Raw genomic sequence first — 9,860 nt, 5'->3', positions numbered from 1 at the left:
TCCTTGGTTAGCCTTCCCCGCAACATTTTCTATGTGTTCCTTCCTATTTAAGATGTTCGTAATTGTAATACCTATATATTTAGTTGAATTTACGGTTTTTAAATTAGACTGATTTATCGTGCAACCGAAATTTAACGAGTTCCTTTTAGCACTCATGTGGATGACCTCACACTTTTCGTTATTTGGTGTCAACTGCCACTTCTCGCAACATTTAGATATCTTTTTTAAATCGTTTTGCAGTTTGTTTTGATCTTCTGATGACTTTATTAGTCGATAAACGACAGCGTCATCTGCAAGCAACCCAAGACGGCTGCTCAGATTGTCTCCAAAATCGTTAATATAGGTAAGGAACAGCAAAAGGCCTACTACACTACCTTGGGGAACGCCATAAATCACTTCTGTTTTACTCGATGACTTTCCGTCAATTACTATGAACTGTGACCTCTGACAGGAAATCACAAATCCACTCACATAACTGAGACGATATTCCATAAGAAAGCAATTTCACTACGAGCCGTTTGTGTGGTACAGTGTCAAAAGCCTTTCGGAAATCCAGAAATGTGGAATCAATATTAAATCCCTTGTCAATAGCACTCAACAATTCATGCGAGTAAAGAGCTAGTTGTGTTTCACAAGAATGATGTTTTCTAAATCCATGATGACTGTGTCTCGATAGATTGTTTTCTTTGAGGTAATTCATAATGTTTGAACACAACAACTGTTCCAAAATCCTGCTGCCTATCGACGTTAATGATATGGGCCCGTAATTTAGTGCATTAGTCCTACTACCTTTCTTGAATGTTGGTGTGACCTGTGCAACTTTCCAGTCTTTGGGTACCCATATTTCTTCGAGCGAACGGTTGTACATGATTGTTAAGTAAGGAGCTATTGCATCAGCATACTCTGAAAAGAACGTAAAACTATGGAGCTATTGCATCAGCATACTCTGAAAAAAAACGTAATTGGTATACGGTCTGGACCAAAAGACTTGCTTTATTAAGTGATTTAAGTTGCTTCATTACTACGAAGATATTTACTTCTACGTTAATCATACTGGAAGCTGTTCTTGATTAGAATTCTGGAATATTTATTTAGTTATCCTTTGTGAAGAGATTTCGGAAGGCTGTTTTTAGTAACTCTGCTTTGGCAGCACCGTCTTCGATAGTATCCCCATTGCTATCGCGCAGAGAAGGCATTGATTGTGTCTTGTCGCCAGCGTACTTCACATACGACCAGAATCTCTTTGGATTTTCTGCCAGGTAGTGCTGTCATTCCTCCACAGACTTTTACACACCTCACTGAAAGTTTCACCCGCGTAGTTGAAGCCCTCATAAAGGCTAATGGTGGACATACACTGGATTAATATCCACTAACAGATGTAACTGCAACGTTCCCAGTTTTGTGCGCCCTTATTCGTGCCCCCAAATCACCTTCTACCCGACACAGATTGGATGCATAGCTTCCAAGAAAAAACTGTCGAGTTTGCATTCAGACGAACTCCACGGAATGGGCCTGACGGTATTCAGGACGTAACATGGCGGCGAACGCGTCCACACCTATCACTATACGCACTCCGTCAGCGTATACACAGGTATTTTCTTGTTAAGGGTGACATTTGCATACGTCCTAAATTTTTTCCGGGTTGGAGTAATAGTTTCTGCCAAAGTTGGCAGATGTGAGTACAAAATTTCGCATCTGATATAGCCCGAAATCACCTTCAGATTTAATCATGTATTTTTCCTGTTGTACTGAATACGCACAATAAGTAAGATATCGTTACGCTATCGTCCCTGATGTTGCGAGTTTAATGGCCTGCACTATATTACAATGAATCAGACAGAAAACGTGCAAAATTTGTAATCTATGGTTTTAGCACTGAAAGACATACGTTTATCTGAGTACATCTTTCATTAGAATATATCCTATCAACTAGGTATGATATTTTATCATTTTTGTATGCCATCTTTACTATTTCCTTCTCGGACCAATGCCTATGGGACGTGATATGTGGGGTATGTGTTATATTTAAACCTAACTTTCCCTTCACGATCAGCAGCCTCTATCTCATGAACACTCCCTATCTTGTATGAAATCTATTCTGTTAGTTTCGCTGTGGGCTAAGGCGAATTTTCTGCTCTCTCGGAGCTTAGAAACGGAGGGCTGACCCGTTGGAATGCACAGGAGGGTAGCAAGGGGGGGGGGGGAGGGGAGGAGGAGGGGAGGGAATCGAAGAACAAAGAGAGAAATGATGGCAGAGGACACCAGTCCTCTCTGTTTCGGCGTACGTGACTTGGAACGCGTAGGTGGAACGCTATTTCCCGCCGAATTCTTGGACGAGTATTTCCATTCGGTTGTTGGGAGTTCGCGGTAGAAGCTTCGATTTATTTCTAGAAAAATGATCGAACGAGAGATTCATACGGCACGCTTTTGAGGCGACCCTTTTGGGGAGTTGTGGTGCGCCTGGAATTGGACGAGATGTGGCAAGAAGTGTGTCCTCTCAGGGGTGTTCGGGAGCGAACGGTACGCAGTTGAGGATGGAACAAACTACAATCTGCACGCGTTGCAGATGTTGGGCGCCGTCCGGTGTGACCGAGCGGTTCTAGGCGCTTCAGTCTGCAACCGCGCGACCACTACGGTCGCAGGTTCGAATCCTGCCTTGGGCATGGATGTGTGTGATGTCCTTAGGTTAGTTAGGTTTAAGTAGTTCTAAGTTCTAGGGGACTGATGACCTCAGAAGTTAAATCCCGTAGTGCTCAGAGCCATTTGAACCATTTGGATGTTGGGGCCCGAAGGGACACGCTGTGCAGCTCTATCACGTGGCAGCAACGGTGAGGTGCAATGCAGTTGCTTGCTGGCGTACTGCTAGTTCAGAGCTTGTTCATTGTCACTAGTCTTTGTAACAAAATCTTTCCGAATTCCTGAAATCTTTGTCGCGTGTGTCGCAAAATAAAATCTTTACACCGTCCTGTTTTGGGTTGAACAGTATGTTCATTCTCTTGTTTCAGTAAGGGCAACTGATACCCATTTTTCTCTCGCTCTGCTCGTCTCTCGTACAAAACGATTAACTTTTATCAGTCCCGCGAATCTTTGTGAATGAGTAATGGCAACTTTCTCGCTTGTTCTTGGCCATCAACAACGCTTACCTCTGTAGCAGCTTGTTGTATTACGCACAAACCTATACAATCCTTTCCCTTATTTTCCACACAGCCCCGCCCCCTCCACCTCTCTCCTCCCCCCCCCCCCCCCCCCCATGCTGGTAATTTTGTATGCTAAATTACTGTCAGGTCTTCATTTGGCAAGAAACAACAACATTTCAGAAAATTGCCTGTTACGTAATTCATTCAAGTAATAGTAACTATTAAAGTCCCCTACGTCATTTTCAGATGAATCAGGCGATAGATTAATAAATATGTGAGGTACGGCTAAATATTGTCTCCGTAAGGCCATACTGTTCTGCCTGTTTCCGTTTCGTTAGGTTCAAGAAATTGTGTTACTTGTTTCTGGGTAGAAATTCCTCCTACTTTAAGTAACTACAATGTGGCCATTGCTCTTATGGATTACGGCACCTTCATCAATATATGTGTTACAGGATCAATATGAATCAGTGATTAATGGTATTCCTGTCACATTTTTTCCTATTTTCAGCCAGAAATGCAGACTAAGATCAGCAGACCAATCCACGCTACCAAACTTAAAAATACAGCCAGCACCGCATAGTAAAGACAGTGACTTACGGGGTATGTAATTAATTGCATGGAATGATTCTGTAGAAACTGTAGTATTCACTGAGTGACCGTAATACAATAAAACTTTTTTCTCTCCTTAGACACGTCCTTAATTGTATACTCGTATACTCTATTGCACATGTTCCATTTTCAGTAGTCTTCAACCTTAATCGTAAAAAGAAAAATTTAGCCCTCAGATTTTCTAATTTTCATTGTGGAAAAACTCCTTTTACACTGTACAGAGCTCTTCGTAATGATTTACCGTCGTTTGTTGGAACAAAATACTCAGACACATGTAGTACACCCAAATGTGTTAATTCTTGTATTTTTATTTAAAATGAGCGTATGTCTTAACGGGATATCTTGTATGAATTGCTATACGTTATAAACAAATGCTGGTTTCCTTCTTTGACCCGTATCTAACATTTTACCTGATCGCGTAGTTTTGACTTAGATATTCCACGATATTTTTAAAAAAAGTCAATTAATGTAATGAGGGCTTGAGAACGATAATATAGATGAAGTATTAGTGATGCTGTCTTCTGTGCTAGCTATGCAGTTTAGGGTAATGGTGTACTGCTTGACACAAAAATGTATGTGTGAATTCCTAAGGGATCAAACTGCTGACGTCATGGGCCCCTAGAGTTAAACAAGCTTAAACTAACTTACGCTAAGAACAACATACACTCCCATCCCCTAGGATGGACTCGAACGTCCGGCGGGAGGGGCCGAGCAATCCGTGACTGGCACCGACCACAATGCGCGGCGCATGTGCTTTCCGACAGTTCTGGTCTGCAGCTCGGTGTCTTCACAACCAGTGGTTCGTCATTGCAGAGATAAAAATCAGAGGGCGCTAAGTCTGGTTTGTAAGGCGGGTGATCGAACATTCCCCCTGAAAACGCTGCACGAGATTCCTCATTGCCCTTGCAGTGTGCGGCCGAGAACCACCATGAAGTAGGAAATGCATGACAGTTACGTTATGTGGGCTGCATCAAATCAGGCGAAATCCTCAGACAGAACTAATACGTGATGGCAGGAGGAAGAGATTATGTGTTTAAAGTTCTGTCGACAAAGAGATCATTAGAGACATAGCACAAGCCCATATTAGGGAACGATGGGGAAGGAAATTAACCGTCCCCTTTCAACGGAACCATTCCGGCATTTGTCTGAAGCGATTTGGGGAAATCACAGAAAACATAAATCAGGATGGCCAGACGCAGATTTGAACCGTTCCCCCCGCCCCCCCCCCCCCTCCCCCCGATTGCGAGTTCAGTGTGCTAACCACTGCGTCACCTCGCTCAAGTATAGTTCAGAGTAGAGAAGGATCAGGTTTCATAGACGCAGCTTCCTATTTTTCGAGGTGATATTCAAATTCTTTTACAATTACCGACAGTGTTTTCCGGTAGGCACCAAATAATCTCGAAAATTTCACAGATAAATGTGTAATTCCCCAGGCAGTGTGTATTAATCTTGAAACACGCTGTCTTTTAGTCCGAACGTTCTTCATATGCTACAGCCGCCGTCACGAAAACAGACACCTCAATGTCATCTCACCGTTCTACAGCACTGCCAATTAGCGATAATTTCAAATGTTAGTAGAAATTCCAGAAACAGTATTAGACATCCTTATTTTTAGTCTAGCATGTGGTGTGGTACTTAACAAAAGAAAAGGCTTGCCAGCTGCTATGGAATAAATAAATAAATAAATAAAAATAAAAGCTACCGTCACAAGAAATTATGAAGAAAAAAAACTTTTTTTGGTACAAAGTATTGACAGAACCGCTGACATATTTGGAATGAATAATAATAAATGAACATTCTTAAAATTTGTAGATGCATGTGACACATATTTTATCGTGAAAACATAGAAGTATTCCAAGATAAAAATAATGTAAGAGATGTGACACTGTTCCGCCTGTGTAAGGAAACAGGTCATCGCTGATAAATTTGCGTTCTGTTGGACCTTATAGAAACTTCCTGCTAGAAAGTTGTTAAGAAAACGATGAAATTAATTTTGGTGACATCTGAGACATCATTACTGTATCGTGTTACCTGTGAACACATTTGATTTACGAGAGGCAGTTTGCTCGGCACGGCGTGCGTACTTGCATCCAACCGCAAGAATTTTAGTTCCAACGGCTCGCCTTGATACGACAGAGAATATTCCCAGTCTCCGGAACTTTTTTTTATTTGCTGTTACTGACCCTTCGTCACTGCACCCACCCAAATCACCAACATACGCTACGCAGCAGCAACTGTAGGTACTTTCAGGCCAATGTTTCTGATGAAGTTGAGCAAAATATATTTTTCCTGTGGTTTAGTGAAACACAAGTTTTATCGAAGTGTGGTACAAGTCTATTGTCCTCAGCACTCAGTCTTTCTACAGCAATGTCTCTGCATTCCATTAACAATTTCTGAGTCAAGAACAAAGTGAGCGGAGAAGGCAAAGAACGGAGATCTCCAAGCCAGAATTATTATTTCTTTCACCGAGATCACTATGTATGTTTCTAGCCGTCGGTTACTCTCTCCTGTAGTAGTATCAAAATACAGTTCTGTGCACTAACTTTTTGTCAAAATTGTCAAATTTTGGTATCGTTTTCATTTATATGTTTTCTTGTGGATGAAAACATGTGCTCTTATCTGAAAATTCTGCAGATGTTACTACTGTGTTAATAAGGAATACAGTCGATTCTGAAATACTTACTACAAGGTATTATCGTCATTCTATGAACTTGCGCGAAATTTATATGGCACACCGACTGGAGTAAGCTATACATAGGCCCTTGTTCTGAAGAAGTAGTGCAAGATGTGTTGAATGGAATGAACAGTCTAATGAGTTCAGCCTTTGGATTGAGAGTAAATCGAAGAGAGACGAAAGTAATTAGAAGTAGCACAAATGAGAACGGTGAGGAACTTAACATCATAATTTGTGACCATGAAATAGATGAAGATAAGGAATTCTGCTACATAGGCAGAAAAATAATCCGTGATGGGCGGAGCAAGGAGAACATAAAACGCAGAGTAGCACCGGCAAAAAGAGCATTCCTGGCCAACAGAAGTCTACTAGTATGAAACATAGGTCTTCGTTTGAGGATGAAATTTCTGAGAATGTACGTTTGAAGCACAGAATTGTATGGCAGTGAGACATTAACTATGGGAAAACCAGAACAGAAGAGAATAAAAGCATTTGAGATGTGGTGCTACAGAAGAACGTTGAAAATTAGGTGGACTGATAAGATAAGGGAATGAGGTTTTTCGCCGAATCATCGAGGAAAGGAATATATGGGAAACACTGAAAAGAAGGAGGGACAGGATGATAGACATTTATTAAGACATCGGGGAATAAATTACACTGTGCTAGAGGGAACCGCAGAGAGTAAAAACTGTAGAGGAGGACCAGCCCCGGATCTACGATATATCCGAACCGGGGCAAAAAATATGTTCATTTTGTAGTACACATCTTTCTGCAGGGGTTGATATATAAAACTTATGTGTTCGAGGAAGTGCAAGACATGTTATTTGGTCTTAAGTGTGCCAAAGTGCACTGCCACGCCCCTTCACACAGCATTCTTCTATCGCACGTCATTCTATTTCACTCTGTGGAATTCAAACGTGACTATTTTGTAATTGAAGCCATCAAACTTATATTCAGGAGAGTAAATATTAAAATGTCCTGTACGATGCACAAATGGTTAAAATAGGATCCACACAAAACACAGTTCACACGACTTACAGACAGCTGACTCACACGACTTCCCTACGATACGATAACTGAAGTGTGTGGCAACATGACGGGCTTCCGGCCATGAAGTTAAGTACAAAAAAACTGCCGTATCAAGTAAAACATTGGATCCCTAACTTGGTGATAAATGCTAGGAAAGTGTGAGATTGTGAACTTACTTGATTACCGGCTTCCTGTTTGTTTGCACCATCTCTCTGTCGTTTATCTCGTTATCTGATCACGCCGACTTTGTATAAACACGGACGCTCTGTCGGTACGCCAGTCAGAGCAGGCTACCACACCAAGCTGCCTAAGCCAACCACGCGAAGATATCTCAGTACTGCACGCGGTAAGTGTCTGTCCAACACAAGTTCACAGCAAAACGCTGTCTTAAGGTTATACACTAGGCTTGCGTATGGTGGAAAGAATGCGAGCCTCGTATGTGTCCCTGATACAGTAAAGCAGTTTGGAAGGCTAGAGATCATTTCATGGTGAGCCCATAACTCTTGTACAATTCCTTCTCTAGCGCAGTATGTTTGTGTTTGACTACCTGTGTAATTTGACACATGCGTCTGCGTCTCCTCAGATATTCTAAAGAAAATCATTCTTATTTCTACTTAACAATTTTTTTCGATCTCATTAATCTTCTGCGTGGCACCAGCGTTTAGGTCATTAACCATCCATTTCACTTTACATTTATTCAAAAGGCCTGGCACATTAATTGACAGAAAATCTGAGTGCTATTACGTCGAGTGACTTGACGCGATAGTTTTCAACGTAATTTTTCACTGACGTAAATAAAATGATTTCGCGTGGATCTTTATCTCTGCTACCTACAGGAAGTACAGAACCCGGTTAGCCAACAACTAGTAAGCTGGATTCACCATCTATCACTAATGTACGATCAGAAATGGTGTCACTTTATGCCTCTTGCGGAATCGGTGTTCGTTGTTTCTTCTCTGGCGAACAGTCTTACCATAAACATGTCACTGATGTTTTCTGCATGGCCATAACAGAACCACTAAGCAGATTACGCCTATCCTTATAGAGTAACCGTTTTGGGTCAATGCGTCCACACTTCAACACCTGACCTGATGCCCAGGTGCAAATAAGCATTTATGCTTCGCTCTTGCCATATTTATTTGGAGGTTTTAACTAACCTGAAAACATGCGACTTGTAGTAGCTACAATTATTAGTCTGCAAATGTGTTAATACTGATGTAATGTTGTTCAATACACCTTTCTCAGTCACCAATAGAAATATTTGCACTTATGACTGTTATCCACAGCTCGCGGTCTTGCGATAGCGTTTACGCTTCCTGCGCACGGGGTCCTGGTTTCGATTCCCGGTGGGGTTAGGGATTTTTCCTGTCTCGAGATGACTGGGTGTTATTGTGTTGGCCGAAGAAAGGCAATGGCAAACCACCTCCGCTACGACCTTGCCTAGTCGCCGGTGCGGGTCTGCCGGAGTATGAAACCTCATTATCATTATGTCTGTTACAGCCTGTATATAATTGCGTATATAGATTAGACAAAATGAAACTAACTCAGATAGAGTGCCACAGGACTGCCTCTTGCTAGTGCAACAACATTATCAAAGAAATTAATCAATGATCGAGAAAAAAGATCCCCATTTGAATGTGGGTTCGATCCAAAAAGACCAGAACGAATACCATTCTCCCTACGATTCTTCCTAATCGCAGTAATTTTTTTTAATCTTTGATGTAGAAATTGCACTAATTCTTCCAATTGTAATTATTTTCAAAACGTCAGACATTATAATTTGGACAATATCAACAATATTTTTTATTCTAGTCCTATTAGGCGGAAATGTAATTTCGCAATGATCGGTTGCCGTCATATGTCTGCGCCTGCCCATGTCCCTCATGCTCTGTGCTGAATACTTCGCTGTATCATTACGTTTGAGTGAATGAGATGAGCCGATGTATTTAGTGACCTGTTGAATGAAATACAAAATTGTGCCCAAGGTAAAACAACGTTGGCAAAATGATTTGAAATGGGCTCTGCAGCGAATAAAAGTCGTAACTCTAGAAAAGAGTTAGATAACCAGAAAATATTGCTCGACTGAAGGGAAGCATGGAACAAAGTCCGACGAAAACTCAACGATGTTTATCTGTGGGCCGGCCGGTGTGGCCGTGCGGTTCTAGGCGCTTCAGTCTGGAACCGCGTGACCGCTCCGTCGCAGGTTCGAATCCTGCCTCGGGCATGGATGTGTGTGGTGTCCTTAGGTTAGTTAGGTTTAAGTAGTTCTAAGTTCTAGGGGACTGATGACCATAGATGTTAAGTCCCATAATGCTCAGAGTCATTTGATCCATTAGCACTTCGCAGCTGAGAGCTGGCAACAATGCTGCTCGTTGGCAAGGATCTTCTAACGACGATTTTACTATAGCCAG

The 9,860-nt window shown here is 41.7% G+C and overlaps 1 protein-coding gene across 3 annotated transcripts in view; it reads left to right on the top strand.

Moving 5' to 3' along the window:
* The first annotated feature begins 7,714 nt into the window (after nt 1–7,714).
* The window catches only part of LOC126272800 (probable cytochrome P450 6a14), a 179,031-nt gene continuing 176,885 nt past the window's right edge, over nt 7,715–9,860 (top strand). For all 3 annotated transcript variants that reach the window (XM_049975958.1, XM_049975959.1, XM_049975957.1), the window contains exon 1: nt 7,715–7,795. The gene's annotated coding sequence lies outside the window, so the exon portion shown is untranslated. The remainder of the gene's footprint in view (nt 7,796–9,860) is intronic.

This window comes from Schistocerca gregaria, chromosome 5, assembly GCF_023897955.1.
Source record: "Schistocerca gregaria isolate iqSchGreg1 chromosome 5, iqSchGreg1.2, whole genome shotgun sequence".
In the NCBI taxonomy this organism is placed as follows: domain Eukaryota; kingdom Metazoa; phylum Arthropoda; class Insecta; order Orthoptera; family Acrididae; genus Schistocerca; species Schistocerca gregaria.
This window is presented reverse-complemented; position numbering and strand designations above follow the sequence as displayed.